The sequence below is a fragment of the Silurus meridionalis genome, chromosome 7, assembly GCF_014805685.1.
Source record: "Silurus meridionalis isolate SWU-2019-XX chromosome 7, ASM1480568v1, whole genome shotgun sequence".
In the NCBI taxonomy this organism is placed as follows: domain Eukaryota; kingdom Metazoa; phylum Chordata; class Actinopteri; order Siluriformes; family Siluridae; genus Silurus; species Silurus meridionalis.
In genome coordinates, this window is record NC_060890.1 from 9,361,693 (window position 1) to 9,381,879 (window position 20,187).

Below are 20,187 nucleotides of genomic sequence, written 5' to 3' on the forward strand. Positions count from 1 at the left end.
AAACCTATGTTGTAAGCACATGTGTGAGAACCTCCACAATAACTGTAACCTTACTGAACATAAACCTGTGTGGCAGGGAAAGTACCCACTGCACCACCCAAGATGGTACAGTTTGGCAGAAATAATAACATTTTAATAGGGAAGTCTGCGATATGGATACTGACTGTACATAATCAAATGCAGGAAAATCTCTTAACTTAGACTTGTACTACTGGGATTCTCTGAGGAAAAAATTTCCTCCCAGCATCACTGAAGGATAAACGCACTCTTCCATTCAAACTCAAATCAAGCACTCAAAGACACAGCTCTTTCTTTGGGATTTGCATGAGTAGATTCTACTACAGGGTGGTGACCTGTCTTCCAAATACATAGCAGCCTTGCACCTTGAATTTATAATGACATAGCATATCATTTTTTTTGTCTTTAGAGAGATTCATTGTCCAACTCTCTCTAACACATCTACAAGATTCCCTAACAGGACAAATTAACACTTGCAGTTACTGTTCTGTTCAGTGCTTGACGAGATGATATGTAGGATTAAGACCATAGAGGACATCTGTTGCTAGATAAAGTTGGAACAAATTTAATCTAGTTGGATGTTAGAGCCCCTCCTAAATAGATACTTTGCTTCATTCTCATACCACGTCACCAGTGGACACGCTGGGATGTGGATCTCGGAAGGAAACGGAGATGCTAAGCACAGACCTCCCCTTAGATATGGCTCCCCCCATTTCAGAAAGGCCAGAGGGAGGTAAACTTGGACGATGTTTTGTTTCATTGCATGATCTGTCTGTTTTTGGTTTTCAAAAATGCAGCATGAACAAATTATTGTAATCAATGTTTTAACATAACAGGAATATTGAAAATACTGGCACATTACAGGCACTCCATATTTATCTAAATACATCCAAATCTGGATTTTGAATTTGTCTTTGTTTGGTTTTGTTTGAACTGGAATTGCCTAGAAATCTTTTACTTCAATAATAATGTTTTTGAAAAGAGAGTTAAGAGAACATTTATTGTTTCTACATGAATTGCTCCATTTGGGTCATACTCTAACATGTCTTTTCTTCCTTTGACTTAGTCCAGCCTCACTTTCTTAATCATGCAGATGTGTCTTCATGGCCATATCCATGACCCCACCCCCAAGCACCAGTTCCCTCCTTCTTACCAAGACGTCCATGCTAACGGTGAGAGAGAGCAAGAGAGAGAGAGAGAGAGAGAGAGAGAGAGAGAGAGAGAGAGAGAGAGAATGGAAAATGTGACTGAACTCTTCCCAGACTTCTGATAATGTGCATATGGTGGGTGGAAGTCACCATGTTACTGTTTCAGCAGAAAGCAAGAACACAAAGACAGCAAAAATAAAAAATCTCTCTCACTTCAGTTAGACTGCTTTGACTCACAATTAATGAACATTTTAAATGTTGAGTTTAGTTAAAGGCTAGCTTTAAGGTTAATTTACTGAAATGGGAGAAGGTAGTGTAATGATAGATCTCAAAAAAGTGAAAAACTATCACCCATTTTAATCCGTGTGTGTCTCACTGTGAATTTCCTGTCCAAGGGGTGTGGTTTAAATGTGTTTCAGATTTCAGGTTGTTTTGTGTGAAAGCAGCATAGATTGCTTCCTTTATATTCCTTTATATTTTCCAAACTCACCCCGGCTTTGAGACCCTAAAACAAGCCTATTTTGAAACTCTGGGTTCAAATACTACCAGTGTAAACCTCTATTTCCGGATTGGTTCTTAGTATCTAGTGTTTTTGGGGTACAAAGGATTTGAGAGGATTTGAGTCATTTAATTTACAGAATTAAAGAAGACATCTATTACAATTAATAGTTCATACACGAAGAACTTTGTTTCATGCCTTGTGCTCTTTTTAATCTAGACATAATTTCCAGTCTCTCTGGCAGACATTTAATTTAAAAAACCTCTGCTCAGGGAAACATCTGGAAAAGGTTCTCTTAGACTCTATGTTTAATACACGCTGTTCATTCTTCTTGCTGTTTGTATGCATGGTCTCAATTTTTTACTTTTGTAAATGTATTTACAATTTTTACAATTTACTGGCAGGATAAGAAATCATCTCATTTGTCTTGACAACATTAATGAAATGCAAGCGCTGCCAAAGACTAAACAAAAGGAATTTTATGTGTGAAATAATGTAATTATGTCAGTATCCATTCTTAACTCACATGACAATGTGTAATATTTATAAGTGTTAAAAGTCAAAAGGAAAACACATCATGGGAGGTGTGTGAGGGCACACGGTGGGGGAACTTAACACAGCGGCAAAGTCTGGAAACCTCATCAGTAATCCCCTGACGCCACCGCACAGGCACTCATAAATACTGCTGCAGGCCTGTGCACAGACTGCAAGGAGAGAGAGAGAGAGCAATAGTGGCAGGGATGGAAAAAGGGGAGCAGAGGGAAAGTTTAAGTACAAGAGATGAGTTGGTATGAAAATGTGGTGGGTAAAGTATGGAGTATAGACAGATAGAGTACAGAGGAAGGGTAAAACGGAATGAAGGTCTTTACTTTTATATGTTGGCAGAAAAAGAGAAAGGTTGGATAAATCTAATAGAAAGAAGGCTGACCTGAATAGCTTAGGTCTGACTCAGACACTCTTCACATCGCATATAAGGAAACTTCAATTAGAACAGGCTCAGGGGGAAAACTGCAAAAATAAATTGATTGTCATTACCTGATGTGAAGATGGTTTAAGGTGTAAGATGATCATGTATAACTGTTAAAACTTTTTAGATTTGTATGTCTCCTTCAGTTTGTTAAAAATAAACTGTGAGATAAACTTGCTAGCAAAATATATATATCCACTTCTTTAAAGCTGATTGCCTAGTGGACTTTCCAAGCTATTAGCATGGATGTTCAGTTTATTTACATAGTAAGCAGCAAATGTTTCCTTATTAGCGAAGTACTATTGCCCCACTGCAATTTTGTTGGTATTTAGTAATTTATTGCAGCTCATGTGGAGCTCATGGAGTTATTCTGTATACTGCATATTACCAAAAATAAGCTAGTTATGTTTTCTTTCTAAAACCCTGCCAATACATTTAGTAAATATGCCAGAGAGGTTGCATTAAATGATGCATTAAGTGTAACTTTAGGAATGAATTAAATGGGAGAATCATATTTTCAATAGGCCATACCACATGGTATCTACTCAGACAATAACATGGTTTTGATTGGTGTAAGGCACTTAATGCTATCTTAATATTTCCTTACCTTAAAACAAAGTTTTCTACCAGTGTATTGCATCATGATGGTAATCTAGACCCGGCATGTGCAGGTGTTATTTCTTCCTGTACTTGCAATGCCTGGGACAACTATCAGTACTGCTGGGCCAAAGCGTTTTGGCATTCGCTAACTATGTAAGCAATACTTTACACAGAGAGAAACATAGCCAGATCCTGTTGCTGTGTTGATGCAGCCTGAACCCGAGAGAAAGAAATTCCCTTTCTCCGAATGCACGGCCTGCCAGAGAACATCATTAACAGCAAGTCGTGTTCTACTCCCTCACTCCTCTCTCATACCAGATTTCGTGCTCTTGTTTGTTATGTTGAGCACATCAGGTAGGTTAATCTGAATCTCTGGCAGTTTCACACTCTGCATGAGAGCACTGCTGAACCAAAGATTACAATCTAGTTTAGTTTCGCGTGGACACTAACGGACAGCCAATCAAAACTTGAGGCAAAAAAGAAACATCCTGCCCACTCAGGCAGCCGAGTCATTTATGCAGAATGCACATGATTGTGGACTGTGCACTTTTAAAGAGAATATTGAATGCACACAAGAAACAATTTGTAAAGCAAATCACACTTAAAAACACAGCCAAAACTAGGAGCACCTGTATTCCTGTTCATCCATGCAATTCTTCAAACAGACAATTATTTGTTGGCCTCAGTTAATGTTCATGTCAAACTTTAGAATGGCGAAAAATGTGATCTGTGTGACTTTGAAAACTGCATTGTTATTGGTGCCAGATGAGGGTTTTAGTAGTTCAGAATCTACTGTTTTCTAGAAAGATAAGTCAATTGGTAATTAAAAAAAATAATTGGTAAATCATTTATCATTTTGAGACTAGTAAGACAATCTGTCTTCTGAAGTTTAATAGCATTTGGGAACATCCTAGGTGCCAAGACACTTGATTAATTTTGTAAGGTGGTAAAAAATATCTTGTAAAAGTATCTTCAAATAATCTTCTAAATATAAAGCTTAAAGTATTTTTGTATAGAAATATGGTCCTGTGGTGTGCTTATGCACTAGCATGTTTTATTATTTTTCAAATGAAAGAATTTAATGTTTTCGTTTTAGGGCTTCCAAAACAATGTCAGTGTACAAGTTTCTGGAACTGTCCTGGAAATATATTTTTCAAATGGTGGTTTGCTGAATCTCTCCAGGTGTTCAAGAGGGTTCAACCTGGGAGACTGTGAAGGCTGTAAAGTACAATTTACACCCCATCAAAGCATTCAGCAAGTCATCGTACCTTGTGGAGATGTTTTGGATCAGAGAACTTCCATTAAAATAGAATGTTTTATAAGATTAAGGAAAACTGTCAGATTTTTATCAACTCTTCTTTTTAATGGGCAAAATGGGACATAGTATCAGACACACTACCATTTTTACTTAATTTTTCTCTGCTAAATAATAGTCTACTTTAAAATACATTTATTTAAAATGTGTAAATGTTGAGCATCAATACAGGTCCTTGTGCAAGTTACTATAACTAATGATGTGCCTTCTGAATAATCTAATAAAAAAATGTGTGTGATGTTCTCAGTTACAGCTTTCTTCTTTTTTTTAGATAAAAAAAGGAAAAAGTAATGTTTAATTGGACTATAGGGATTTATCTCTTGAATATCCCACAACTAAACCTCACTGGGAGGAGAATGCGAGTCGTAGGTAATGTGACTGATGAGTAAAGAAGTATGGTAGCACTCAAAAAATATAACTGCTATGACATTTGGCAGTTGTGTTTATGTAACAAACAGTGGTGGTGGGCCTTTGTTCAGGATTGGGATTTTTGTCTATGATAATTACTGATCTTTGATCAGTTCTTCTTTACATTCCAAAAATCTCTATGTGCATCATGTCAGTTCTTTAACTCCACTGGATCACCAAACACAACATGACAGGATTCACACAACAACTAATCACAAGTTTACTGTTCACAAAATCTTTCTCTGCTTATATGTCTGCAAAGTTTCTAAAGAGGTTTCTAAAGTGTTGTAGACTCAGACTCAGAATCCCTGCATCTGCCCTGGCCTCCAAGTGCACTTGAGAACCGAGCAGAAACAGTGACTTAAACGGAAAAGAATGCACAGTGGTCTCCTCTCCCTCCCTGAAACTAAGGCAATATGTGCTCCTTCTCCTGCTCTTGCTCCTACCATCCATGTCTGAGAATGAAATAGAACGGAAAGAAACAGAAACTTTAAAGATTTTCTTTACCTGTCCTTCTTTCTTTCCATCCCTTTCTCTTTTTCACCAGTTTCACCAATTGTGATGTGTTGCCATGTACAATGCTGGGGGAAAAATAACCTTGTTAAAAAAGGATGCAGATAAGTTGTTGGCACACTTTCGCACTTATATGTCGGTTATTTTGGAGAGTGTGTATCAAAGTGGAGAGTGTGTGATTGTCTAACACATTTTTTTACTGGGATGAAAACTTGCTGGATGGTGTTGCCCAGACAAAGTGAACTTTAGTCACTTTCTGTGTCCAAAAGCAACGTTTTTTTAACTTTCATTTTGGAATGTGCACCCAGTCATTAGCTTAGACCACAGAGCCCCACAAAATCCATCTCTTTTAGAGGTAGCAACTTGCAGTGTCTGTGCAGTGCCTTTCTTTTTGCCTCAGCTGAGTTAAACAAAGAGAAGGTGATTTATACTTGATGCCATGGAGACGGATTTTAATAACAGCTTCCAGATGGTGACGGAAGTGTGTTCACTCTTGTAGTCCACTTTGAAATCGTTACCAACAAAATCTTAGTTTACTATAATACATAACACAAGGCCAATAATATTTAGTTAATTAAGGTGGGTTTGTTGATATAATTAAAAAAAAATTGTCAGAGTAAATAACTGAGGAACACATTTTGATATATACTGTTGGATTATTTCCGAATAACAAGATGTTTTTTTCCTCCTGATAAAAAGCACTTACATTTATTAATTTAATAATGAACAACATTCTGGGCTTTTTAATTTATAATAGTTATAGAACATCTGCAAGACAAGTTATTTCCTTTTATAATCATTATAAATTTTCTTTCACTCAGCAATATCTTAACTTTTTTGAATAGGAACAAACTTTTTGTTACAAAGCACTGAGACTTGAATCTTGTTTCCTCACCATTAAATAAATATTGCCTAATATTGCTACTACAATAGAAACTGTAATATATTAAAATGAGTGCATTACTCCAAAACTGTGATAAGTCTTGGAGCTGAAAATGTTATATAAAATCTACACCGATCAAAAGATCGGAATCGAGGACTCTATAACCCTGTTAACGTGTCCAACCGAGTCCTAAAATGCCCAAGAACACTATAATACACTGTGTATGCTATAATACCATATAATATAATACCACTATGGCTGAAATTATAGAGTGGACATGGCTAATGTGAGTCACAACACACACTCTCTCTTATACATACACACCCAGTCTTACTGAGACACAACAGAGCTCCCAAAAATATCACCATTCAGACCTTGACTTTGCACTGGCCACTAAGAACAGGAAAGGGGACAATAAACTCCCCTGAAATAAACATTTTAAATTAAAGAGTGTAAAGCCAGGCAAGGCAAAAAAATTGGAAAAAAGTTGGAAACTGTCTCTTGGGGAAAAGAAATCACCCACCCATTTTCTACATACAAATCTGAATTGTTTCAGAGATTTCTAAAAAAAAAAAAAAAACATTTACAGATAGAATTACATTTTCAAAATGTATTGTTATAACAATTCAACATAGAGAGGACTTACAGATCATGTAAAATGTAAAAATCTACTTCAACAAAACATGCTGGATATAAACCCCAGGTATTTCAGTCTGATTACTGCACAACTGTAAAATTATGACATTGTAATATTAGTATGGGATCATGTCTGTTTTTTTTGTATGTCAAATAGATGACAAAGGGAAAAAAAAACAGTTGTGTTGAACTTTGTATTTTCAGACAGTAAGAGGGAGGTGTCTGGAAAGAGAAAACGAGGGGAGAAAGAGAGAGAGAGAGAGAGAGAGAGAGAGAGTGATGCCCTTTTCTATATCTCTAAAGATTACAAATGAAAGCTATAAAGAAATCAAGCTAAATAGATTTGCTGTTGTCTAGGATTAGATTATCAGCATCAAAAATTAAGCCCAACACATGTCTATGGAACACAAATTTCAGACCCGTCTTCTGAGCTTGAAACGTGTGCATTTTCTGCCAAATGCATTTCGCAGGCCCCTTTTCTTCAGACTAAACTCTTGGTGCTGTTAAAACATGGTGACTAAAGCAGATGTTACAGGATGATATAACAAGCATGAACATTGTCTATTGAGTATTAAAACTGAATTTAAGCACTTGAATGAAAAAGTCTAAGTCTGCTCACAGTGCAGATACACGCATGTGCAACTCGATATGTTTGTCATTTGTTTTTTTTACAAATTACAGCCAGTCTGTTAAAATGTGTTTTAACATTTTAAAGGTGTTCAAGACCTTTAATCCTCAAGTATACAGCTTTGTATAATTTTCATGTGGGACTCTGGACAAGCCAAAGAGATTGATTTCCTGAAGTCTTTTTATAGTGGCATTAACATTGACTATAGAGGTGAATTAAACAGAAGATTGACATCAATAGATTGGGCAGTATAGGACAAGATATATGCATTAGAAAGACCCCAAAGAGGGCATGTGGATATTTTTTGTTTTGTGGAAGCATCTGTGGTAACTGTTAAAGCCAACTGTATGTGAAGAAAAGGCAAACATTTCATTAATCCAGGACCACTACTAACATCAAACACATGTGAAGACATTAAGGATAGTAAAGACATGTCCTAAGCATAATTCCATCATATGAAGCTAAACATTGTAATTTACACACATAGAGCAGCTGTCATAAAACTCCTATAGCACAGTAAAAAAAATATATAATGTAAGTCGAGTTAGTGTACACGTTATATATTGAATGTCTGCCAAGGTTCATTTCTCTCAGGCTATCTGTAACCTGTGAAGACAGTAGTCTATAAAGATGCCTGTGCAAATTGGTAAGTAATCAAGACCTCACAGAAGGTTGAGCATCCTGTGGAGCACCTGTAGTTAAATTAAAACCACACTTTTCACTACCAGCTTGTTTTTATTTGGAACTGGGTAATGGGTGTAAAATAAAATAGCTTGATAAGTGAATAAAATTCATTTGAATCCTTTTTAATACTGGTGTAAAAAAATTTTATCAACAAAAACTATGAATCTATAGAAATTTTACAAACACACATTTTACATCATGTCTTGATTTTTAGATCTTTACAAGTAGACTGATTGGCTTTCCGACCACACGGTCGTTCTGGTCCTGAAAAGACCAGCAACTTTGATAATACTAAAACTAAAGAATTTTTTCTAGAACAAAATTTTGTTTTATACATATACTTTTCCACCATGTATAGGTCAAAGGAACAGTTCCACATGTTTAGAGATGCCTTCTGTTGGTCAGAGAGGGAACCACAGCCTTCCCCCAAATGTTTATTGAGGAGTGGAACAGATTAGAGCAATCTGCAGAGAGAAGTCATAAAAAAAAGACTATGTGGAATGCATTGGAACGTATTACAGAATGTTGTTTGATGTTTGCGTTTGACAAAATTAAATATTTAAATTAGTAAATTTACAATTTTTAAATATTAACCTTGTAGTTTGTCTGTTATTTATCATATCCTAAATTCTTTCTTGTTCTGACATCATCTGTGTCTGATAATTGTAACATTTTAACAGGATAATAAAAAATATATTCCTAAATGTTCTAAATAATCTTAATCTTAGAATTCAAAAATCTCTTTACATTTTGTGTATAGGCAGCCAGACTGACAATAATGCTCCTTATCTGTTTGAGGCTCTAGGAAGCAACAATGCCAAGCTACAAAATACCTAAACCTAAAATAAAAAAAAATTGAAAGGAAAAAGAAAAAAAAAAAAACTCAGATGAGCCGGACAGGGGTGATAAAGTGCTACGCCATCATGTTTCACTGATCTCCAACTCCACCCTGAACGCTGTATGTCCAGATGGGAAGCAGAAGTTTGTTTCGTTGCAGGAAATACCAAGGACGATACATAAAAAAGTCTGCAGAGAAGACGTGTGAGCTTGAACAACAGAAAGCAGGAGAGTGTGTTAAAGTGTGGAAAAAATGTTTAACAGCAGATAAGCAGGCATTCCTGTAATTCTTTACCCATGTTATATACTGACACACTACATTCATAAAAGTCTCAAAATGCATTTTGCATTAGATGAATCCCATATCAAAAGCTTTTGCTTTACTCTTTTTTTTTATAGCTGAGCTCCAAGATGGACCCCTCAAAAAACAGTCAGAAAATAAAAGGAGAGAGAGAAGGAGGGTGGGGGTGGAGCAATGTTATAACTCATACATGTTATTACACAGTGGTTGGAGCCAATGCGAATGTTCTCTGCTGATTGGCTGAAAGTCAGAAGACCATGTTTAGCTGGGTAAATTCTCAGCCCAAAAATGCTCAGATTTTCTTTTTTCTTTTTTAGTGTTTAAAGTGAACTTTCTCAGCTTCACATAATGGAAATCCCATCTAAACATGCTGTTTGCAAATATCAATACTGATATTCTGAAAAAACCCAATGAAGACTGAAAGGAATATGAGATTTCTTCATTGTAGCTGTTCTGCCAAAACCTGCTTCTTGTCCGGTGTTGTAATCCTGTAGATAATCATGTGAACATTTCCACCATGACCAGAATAGTTCCATTGCAGGTATTTAACTGCTTTTTGCTTTTTATATTAGATTGAATGCTATTGCACATGCATGGGATTATAAAAAGTCTTAGAGAGACACAGAAGGGAGGGGAGGGGAGGGGAGAAGAGAGAGAGAAAAGAGAGAGAGAGAGAGAGAGAGAGAGAGAGAGAGAGAGAAAGAGCAATACAGGGCTGAGGATGTGGAATGGTTTGTCCTTTGTTTCTCAAGTTTGCAAACACAAGACAGTATCATTTTGCAAAAGCTGCCACATCAACATAAAGATAGAGCTAAAAAATGACCTCATTCCATATCAGAGAAATAGAGGAGAGTGAAAGAGAGGTTTATGATTAGGCAAAATCAAGCACAGAACAAAAGTAAGCAAAAGAGTTCAGAGCTGGATTTTATAAGATGAATAGATAAGCATATGCATGTTACACATTCAGAACAAACCTATATATTTACATTATATATAAACTGACAAAACGCTAATTAATTAATGCCATATAAATGCGTTATTCTATCCATAGAAGCATTTTAGTCGCTACATCTGGCCTCCTTTGGTTTCCTGTTTAGGTTTTTCCTCAAGGTATTATTTTCTGTTTGGAAATCAGTATTTTCAACATGAAAAACATGGAAAAAACTGATAAAATACCAGTCATACAATAAACAAATAAAGACATTTCTCACTCTATAAAGAAGTATTCCGGTATTTTAAAAGATCTTTAAAGTTTATGTAGGCACTCTATAAACTCTAGAACTAGCTGTGTACTGTGTATTGTGTGTTCTGGGAGGTGGGTCACACCTGATTTTTACACCAAACATGCAAAGGGTTATTGTAGTGTAAAAAATACTCTTGAGAAGTAAAAATTAATAAATAAATAAGGTTACTGGGGATTGCTGTCTAGCAACAGTGGGGAGAATCATTCCTGTGTTAAGATAGCCTGGTCGCACACTGATAGCTCAATCCTAAGGTAGGTTTACTGTATGTGTGGAGTTTCATATGTTCTTCCTTGATCCATGTTTGTCTTCACAATTCTCTCCAGTTTTCATCCCAAAAACATGCATTAGAAAAAGTCTAACATCCAAATTTATTTAACTGTCATATATAAAGCTTGTAGGGCATTGGTCCCATTTGGCAGAGCGTTTTCTTCATGTTCATTAACACATAAATGTTTATCAATTTACAAAATGCAAAATTAGCAAACAAAAGAAAAATTTTAAATTTGTTGAAAATAAACCTTAGCTTTATAACAGAATCAATTCTAACACTTACACACTTTGCACATTTGAAGAAGTCAGAAATTTTGTAGGATCAGAGTCAGGTGTATGTTTACCACCAATTATACCAAGCAGGTGCTAATGATGAATTTCATATGTAGGATAAAACACAGTCATTAACCTAAAGAGAAAGAGGTGTGTAGGCAGTTTAAAACTGGTTAAGGATCAGCCAAACTCTCCTACAGATGTGCGGTTATTGTTCATGTTCACAATGCTGCAGAAAAAAAGACACATCGAGCATTTAACTTTGTCATTAGAAGAGGTCCAGCAGTGCTATCAGCAAAATACCAGTGAACACCAGATACACTCATCTACTGTCTGGAGAGGTCTGGCTAAAATTGGTCTCAATAAAAAAATTGCAACCGAAAAAAAAAACATACCTCTGACGTGTAAACAAGGCTAAGCATAAAAATGTCGGAATCGGATTTTAGAAAAATGGCACCTGATGCTTTAGACTGATAAGTCAAAATTTGAAATATCTGGCTGCAAGCTGGAGGGCTGGAGAGCAGTATAATAATTACTGTCTGCAGGCAATGGTGAAGCATGATGGAGGTTCTGTGCAAGTTTGGGGCTGCATTTCTTCAAATGGAGTAGGAGATTTGGTCAGGATTATGGTGTCCTCAGTGATGAGAAATGCAGACAGGTGCTTATTCATCATGATTTGATTGATTGCCCCAAATTTATTGATCAGCATGTATGATCAACCTATTGATTTTATTTTCATTTTTTTTTCTATTCATCTACTTTACAGTTTCTTAATTGCTAAAACTATTAACACTTTTATTTATTTTTTTAATTCTTACTATACTACATTTTGTTCACACCTGCCTAAAACGTTTCACAGTACTGTATATATAATGCTGTGCAGTGCAAGAAACAGGAATCATCTTATCTCTAAATAAAAACGACATGGTGGCCTTTATTCAATTATTTTAAATGTCAGTGCAATTCAGTTACATTTCCAGTCAACAGTTACAATCAAATTTCAGTTTAATTTCATTAAATGCTACTTACTTTCATTCCATTATTTGATTAATTTCAATTCAATTTCAGTTCAATTATTTATTTATTTTTTTAATTAAATTTCATTTTCGATCGTTGAATTTTAATGTCAAGTTCACTTTGAATTTTATCTCATTAGATGAAATTAATTTCAATGTCAAGTTCAATTTAAATTCAAGTTATGTTCAATTCAAGACGGAAAAACCTTGCAACTCAAAAAGCAACCCATGCAATTCTAGTTAAAAGTGGATAGTGGGTTTAAAAAGCATTGCTCTTCCTGTAACTGTATGCTATATATATATATATATATTTATAGTATATATAGTAAGTCAAACAGTATTGTGTGTGTTGAAAGACTATTCAATTTAAGCATTCCAGAAGTATATCATATATATTATATCTTAACATTATTCTCATACTTTTTAGTTATTCTATACTTATACTTTATATTTATTTTATTTATTTACTTATTTTTATCCTTATATTCTATATCTATTTTTCATGTATACAGGTTGGACAGTCACAAAAAGCATTTCACTACATGTCGTACTCTGTATGAATGTCTATGTAACAAATGAAATTTTAATTAGATTTAGATTTTGAAAGTATTGGACACAACAGGACAACAGTGAGCCTGATGGAAACCTGTGTGAACGTGTGTGGAGATCCTGGAGCTGTGAGGCAGCGACGCTATCCGGCCAAATGAAATACAAATACACAAATAATATTGATTAAAAAACAGTTGTGCTTTTACTAGCTTTTTATTCCTCGTAAAGCTAAAAAGACTAAAAAAAGCTAAAGCTAAAAAAATATATACACTGCTACACATGTTGCAAGATGGAGGAAATTTTTTGTATCAAGTAAAAAAAATTTGTAAAATTAATAAAAAATTATGCTTTCTGTCTGTAACAGGATTGCTGATACTGGAGACTCCTTCCATAAATATAAAATCAATAATTCTTTATAAAAATTAAAATTACAACAAACAAGCGAAAAAAGTTGATTGTTTAGACTGGTTCTTTATACAGTTTAGATTATTTGGATTATCCACTATAGATACTGTGGCCAAGCTGTTACGATAGAAACTATATTATAGCATTGATATATACTGGTCACATCCCATCATGCACTGCATTGTATGTAACTAAATAAAGAAATACCCATAATGCACTGTTGCATCACATATTTGTTAAAAAAGGTGTGGTTAAGATACTTTCAGAGACTTGTGCTCCATCTGGCCCCTTTTAATCTCTCCTGAGTTCATTTCAGCTCTGATTCTCTGTCAGTGTACTTGTCTGTACCTGCTAGCTGCAGAAAAAAGGAACTATTCATTTTCTTTACATAGCTTATTAATTATTTCTTTATTTCTTCTCTTTCTTTCCAAAATCTAATGCCAAATAACAATAAAACAATGTTATAAAAAATAAAATAAAAAACGTTCAAAAGCAAAAAAAATATGTAGGCATTAAGGCAATAGTTAAAAAAAGTTTTAAAGAAAAGGAGAATAAAAAGAAATAAATAATTAATTATAATTACTTGACAAATGATTAATTCTTAGCGTGTGCAGCGTGGATTAACAAGTAAATACTTGGCATCACTATTTTTAATACAGTCACCATTTACTTTCTTACCCTTAAAATATTTTTCTTTAAGGAATTCCTACTGTTAAATGTAAAAACGCGTGTTGTCTCATAGACATGTCTTATTCTTTCCATTTCCTCAAGCAGAAAGCAGTGTGTAACATTTTCCAGTACTTTTTCAAGTCACTTGGAGCTTCAAGGTTTGGAGCAGCTTTTTCCAAACAGACATTATGGATCTTCCCCAGCTTTGAGACTCATTCGGGTTGTATGTCTGTAAGCCTTTTAGCTTCTTGGCACACTGTAGCCTGATAACCAGTTTGTTTGAGTCTTTGTTGTCTTGATTATTGTTTAGATGAAGAGGAGGTAGGATTGTGCAGACACCTATACTCCATCATGCCTATACTCCATCCTTTTTGTAAATAAAAAAAAAAATATTTTCTCATGTAAAAAAACTCACTTGTTTAAACAAACAAACAAAATATCTTTATAATTAAATAATAATCTAAAGCATCCTGGTGGAGTCACAGCAATTACAATTACAACAAGTTACATTACTTCATTTTTCATCTTTCTCTTTTTTTAATACACTATACAGAGTAAAGTTTGTTGACATCTGACAAGATTTCTGTGTGCTTTTTTGAACATCGACTACCACATTTAGTCCCCATTTGCTGTTATAATAACCTCCCATCTTGTAGGAATATGTTCCTTGTGGAGATTTGTGCTCATTCAGACACAGACGCATTAGTAAAGGAGACCTGGGTTGGCAGTCAGTGCTCCAGTTTATCCAATAAATGTTCAGTATGTTCAGCTAAGAGCTCTATACCAGGTCATTTGAGATTTTCCCCTCCCATCATATCTTCATGGAGCTCATTTTGTGCACAAGGGCACTGTCATGCTGGAACAGGTTTGGGTCTCCTAGTTCAAGTGAAGGGGAAATTGTATGCACTAAATCCAAATGCTTCTGTGCCTCCAACTTTGGTATAACAGTTTGGGGAAGAACAACATATGGATGGAAATGGCCGGTGTCCCAATACTTTTGGCCATATAATGTATCTAACAAATATATACATTTCATATCATGTAGAAAGTCAATAAAGCATGAGAATAGCAAATAGTCTAGAGAGCTACAACATTATACATTCATATACAGTAATGCATAAGTAATTTGTTGGTGATTCACATTGTATATGTTCCCAAAATATAAAAAGAGCTTATAATTGACTGTCCAATAAAGATGACACTGCAAGGGTGAACTAAAAGCATGCTTTTTCAGTCCGTTATTATTAGCTATAAATTATGTGGAGTGTTTGCAATACAAGTCCCTGTGTAAAGAGGTTTAAGGCGAAAAAAATGTCATGCGGATGGATTTTATATTGTTTTCTCTTGTCTCCCTTCATGATAAGGAGTACCACAATCCAATGCTTCAGCACACGTGTTCTCTTTTTCATTCATCTGGGATTGTTTAAACAGCTGGCATTCACTATTCTGCATTGTGAACACAACTTTGGTAACAAACCATACAGCAGAAAATAGCCCTTAAATACTGTTTGTCGTTTTAATATGGCTGTTATGAAGTGAATTACTCAAATAAGGTTAAGGAGTGGAAATAAATTTATGTCGATTGTTTTGTAACTTGGAAAATACTTCTCAGTTGTTTCTTATTGACTGATGAAAAAGAAAAATGTCAGGTAATGCATGCAAAATCCCTCAAATTATTCCTTTATTCTTTCTCCTGTTTCACAGTCTTTTCCTATTGAAAAGTATTTATTCAAAAGATTTAACCAGTGTATTATTTTAAATAAAATAGGACCTGGAAGTTTAAAACTGATAGATCAGATTCTTCTGTACCACGAAGGATTCTGTGTTCAGACATGTTGATTTCCACCTGAAGAGCTTGAGTGCATTAAACTTTCCAATTTATGATACGTTTGTATTTTATCGTTACTTTTACTTTGCTTTCTTTTTCTCTTGCTTTCTCTGTGAAAGTGAGTGAGTGTGTTTGTGTGTGTGCGTTTGTCAGTTAACGTATGAGCTTTTAGCCCGCCTTAGCACTCTAGAACAGCACCTAAACTCCCTCCTGCAGACAGCGGCCTAAACGTAACCACTCTTTAGGTCTGTTTATTGCCAGCTCATTGTCCTGAAGCTGGAGTCAGAGGCGTGGTGGATAATTTGTTTTAAACACACACACACGTATACACGCACGCGCACACACACATGCACACGCAAACACACACGCACGCACACACACAGAATTTGAGAATACTTACAGCCCTCACTGTAAGCACTGACGAGGCAGCTAAGCAGACATGCACGGACCAGTAAAGCTGTATTGACCCATATTATGCAGAAGGCAGAGAGTTCATCTGAGGGATACTCCTCCCTTTTCAAGTCTAAAAGGAGGGAAAATGTTTACTCTTTGATTTAGAAGTAGATATATTTTAGGTGGGTTTTATTTAGGTGTAATGTGGCAGATTATTGCAACAGCAAAAAAGCATAAATGAAACAAATACAGAATAAATGTAGTGGCTAAAGAGTTTGTCATTTTATACAAGAGTTCCCATGACTTATACTGATACTTTTAGATGTGTTTGTTTGTGTGTGTGTGTGTGTGTGTGTGTGTGTGTGTGTGTGTGTGTGTGTGTGTGTGTGTCTCTTTTATATCCTGTACAGGATTATTTTATGTCTAGTGCTTGCTTTGGCCACACTTCAGATGCCTGCAGGCCTGACAACTTGTGCCCTGTGGTGTGTCGGCCAACATGCTTATTCTGGGCCTGAACACAATCTAAGTGTTTATGTATGTGGAGAAGAGCATCCTATCACATTGTCTATTATCCTTCAGCACATAATCATCACTCCAGAATGATTTTTCCTTTTCATTTTGTTAGGACTCTGCCAAAATAAGTATTATCGAAGCAGTGCAACTCTACCAGTGATGAATATCACTGGCTTACCATGCAATAACATTGCCGATGGGATGTAAGAAATGGTTTCCTGCTTTTTCATCGTTACCATGAAGTACAGCATATTTTTTCTATTTATTACACCCCACTGCATGTTGCCATTGATCTCCTTTCAGCATGCTTCACTTTTCTTATTTCATTTTACAGCATTTGACAGACACCCTTTTCCAGACTGACTAATATTTTTTTTATTTATACTGCTGTGCATTTGAGGATAAAGAACTTGCTCAAGGGTCCACACAATTGAAGCTTGGAGCTTGGTGTTGCTGTTGTTTTAACTTTCTGATCAAAAGTCCAACAGGTTAAACTTTGAGCGACCATTTCCCTTTGTTTAACGTTTTGTTTAGACCATCTATGATACGCCGTACGATAAGCCGCAATAGCTGACACGTAACCTTTTAAGGTGGAAGGAGACAACCCTGTGGCAAACTGTCCCCCACTGAACCGAGTGGGCGGTTAACTGAGTCCAACTGGTGGTGCTTGCACCACACAGTAAACAGGCGCCATTTCATGGCATACGACCTCCTCATGGAGGGAACTCTGGATCAGAGAATAGTCTCCACTACCTCACCATAAACACCAGAGGCTAAGAGCTGTGCCCCTCAGGATCCCCAGCTCTATATCCTCCATATCTCTAAATGGGGGTGAACAACCATGCCCCCTGCCTGAGAGAAAAGTATCACTACTGGGAGAAGGAGGTCTGCCCGGCCACCATAGGGCCACCAGGAAGAGACAGACGCCATCCCGGCGAACTCTATCCAGAACTCCTGGGAGCAGCGCAACATAAGGAAAGGTGCAACCTTGGTCATGCCTTGGTCATGCCTGTACCATGGCATCTCTTGGGCTGGGTGAGTGAGGGAAAACCAGAGGGGACAGTGTGATGTCTCTTGAGTTGCAAACAGGTTCACTTGTGCTCTGTAAAACTTCCTCCAAATCTTCTCCACCACGTCTGGGTGGAGCCTCCATTCCCCGAGCCTCTGCCCTTGTCTTGAGAGAGTGTCTGCCCTCACAGAGAGCAGTTTCCATAGGGCCCACAGGAGGCACTGACATGCTGGCCTGTATAGGGGCGAGATCGCAGACCCTTGATGGTTGATGTAGGAGACCACTGATGTGTTGTCCACACGGATCAGAACATGGCGGCCTCTCAAGTGTTTCAAAGCCAGAAGCACGGCTAGCATCTCCAGGCAGTTGATGTGCCAGGTGACATGGAGCCCGCTCCACAGACCTTGGGCGGAGTGGCCACTCATGACCACCCCCCATCCTGTGTGGAAGGCATCTAAATAATAAATTAATACAATTTCATGGAACAAATATTAGAATTTAGGTTGTTAATGTAGGTCAGTGCCTCTAATAGTGTTTAAGCTAGCAGAGAAGGCTTTGCTGGCCCACTGGGTGAGTGTATATGTCAGATGTCACCGGTATAATGACTTTAAATGCCAACACACATTTTGCGGTTAGAAAAGCTACAGTACATTTTATTTCATATGTAGTTCATGTCATTACTACTGAAATGCTAAAGAGCAGCACTCAGCCTGCCCATTTCAAAAAGAATATTCTTGTTATGTATTAGATGAAACACAGACCTAGAAGGATTAAGGGCAATCATACATCAGCTCAAATATTAAGAAATGACAGTCAAGAAAGTGCAATAAAATGAATAAATTAAGTTAACTAAACAATCTTGTTCTTTACAGATTGCTAGTTGACTTTACAGCGAGCTAGTTACTGAATTTGCTAGCGCAAAGCCATGCTGTGTTTTCTGTCTAGCATACCTAGTAAACTGTCCTGTGTTCTTATACAGTATTTTTATGATTTTGTAGTTTTACCCAACTTATAGTGACAGAGAAAGAGGAAAGCTGCAAATTAGTTGTAGATTATTCCTGCTTCCAAGTGAAACATTTTAAATCAGTAAGGCTTAATTGTTTTATGCACAACTTAAATAGTTTTTTAAAAAAAAAAAAAAAAAAGGGCCCTATTCATGAGATTCCAACAATACTGCTTTTTAATTTATTTTGTATCATTCCTTAATATTAAAACATGTTTACAGTGTTTCTGTTTCTGTTCTAAGAGCTTCATGTGATTTATTACAGTTGGTTGATCAGATCTGTGTTGAGCTTTCCCTTGTTTTTCAGTTTTGACATACAAAAATTCTATCACAATGTCTTCTTCACGCCTGTCTTTTCTTTTATACATTAAACATGATAGAGCAAGGCATTTGGGGTTGATGAAAATGACTTCATTCTGATGAATTTGTACCATAATACAGTAGTGTTTTGTATTTTTGGTAGTTTTAAAATACTGTAAATACTTTGTAAGAAGTGTACATGATGACGTCATAAAAATGTGGCCTCTGATTGGTCCCTATGCAGTAGTTTGCCCAGACTTGTCGAGATCAGAACAGAAAATCGATCCATATGGAAGAAGGTATCAAGGTAAAAAAACATGCAGGTTGCCAGCTTTCAAATAAGTCCCTAAAGATGAATAAATTAATATTTGATTGCTCAATATTGTAACCTGAAGTATCTGTTTAGTAGGATCATGAATGACTGCCTGACACATAATATATCATTATATTTATGATTACAATCAAATGATTCATTAGTTAGAAACTAGTTTTTATGAATACAGGTGTCATCAGTTGTCTTCTTATGAATGACTTGTTTGAGTCAGTGTTGCTGATGCAAAGTAGGCAATAAAAAGATCCTTTTAATGTTATTTAATAATTTGAATTGTGAAACTGAGTTAACTGAAAATATCGGCTAGAAATGAGTCCTAACATGAGGTTTGGATATATTTAGAATGACTAAAGGTGAGTTTTTTGAAGAAGAGAAGGTGGTAATTTGGGTGATCAGTTTTTAATGCCCTACTGATTATGGCACATTGTAAACAACAGGGGGAGATGTAGAGGCAGGGGGAAAAGATCTCCAGTGTTTAAAACAGTTCAGCCAAATTCTCTGTAATCAGTGTATTAGTGTGTTCTGTTGGTCTCAATTGAGTAGAGGAACATTGTTTTACAAAATAAGCATTTTTTTTTAATATAAAGCAAAGTTAAACTGACTCTGCATTAAAAAGCAGAACTTGTAACCTGTAAGCAGCTATAAAGGTCTGAAATGCAGATGTTTAAGAATTGCAGTGGTGTTTACATGATCTGTGTTTACTTGTCTAAACTTGAAATAAATCATTTCCTTAACTGGATTTTAAAAAACATATTTTACAGATTCTCATGGCAATGTTTGTTGTACTGTATAGTGTTACTTATTGTACATGATAAAGCCTTATTACAACTGTCAGGGTTTTTTTGTCTCTTGTCTCTTCTTCTGTTTCACTTTTTGATGGATTTGCTGCATGTTAGTCTTTCCCTTTATCTGTCTTTGTTCTGCTTGTACAATATTCACAAAATGGC

The 20,187-nt window shown here is 36.0% G+C and overlaps 1 long non-coding RNA gene across 1 annotated transcript; it reads left to right on the forward strand.

Moving 5' to 3' along the window:
* The first annotated feature begins 652 nt into the window (after nucleotides 1–652).
* On the forward strand, nucleotides 653–4,711 carry LOC124389112. Its single transcript, XR_006926514.1, has 3 exons — nucleotides 653–751; nucleotides 1,085–1,190; nucleotides 4,329–4,711. It is a non-coding gene; the product is annotated as an uncharacterized LOC124389112 (long non-coding RNA).
* Nucleotides 4,712–20,187: the final 15,476 nt, after the last annotated feature.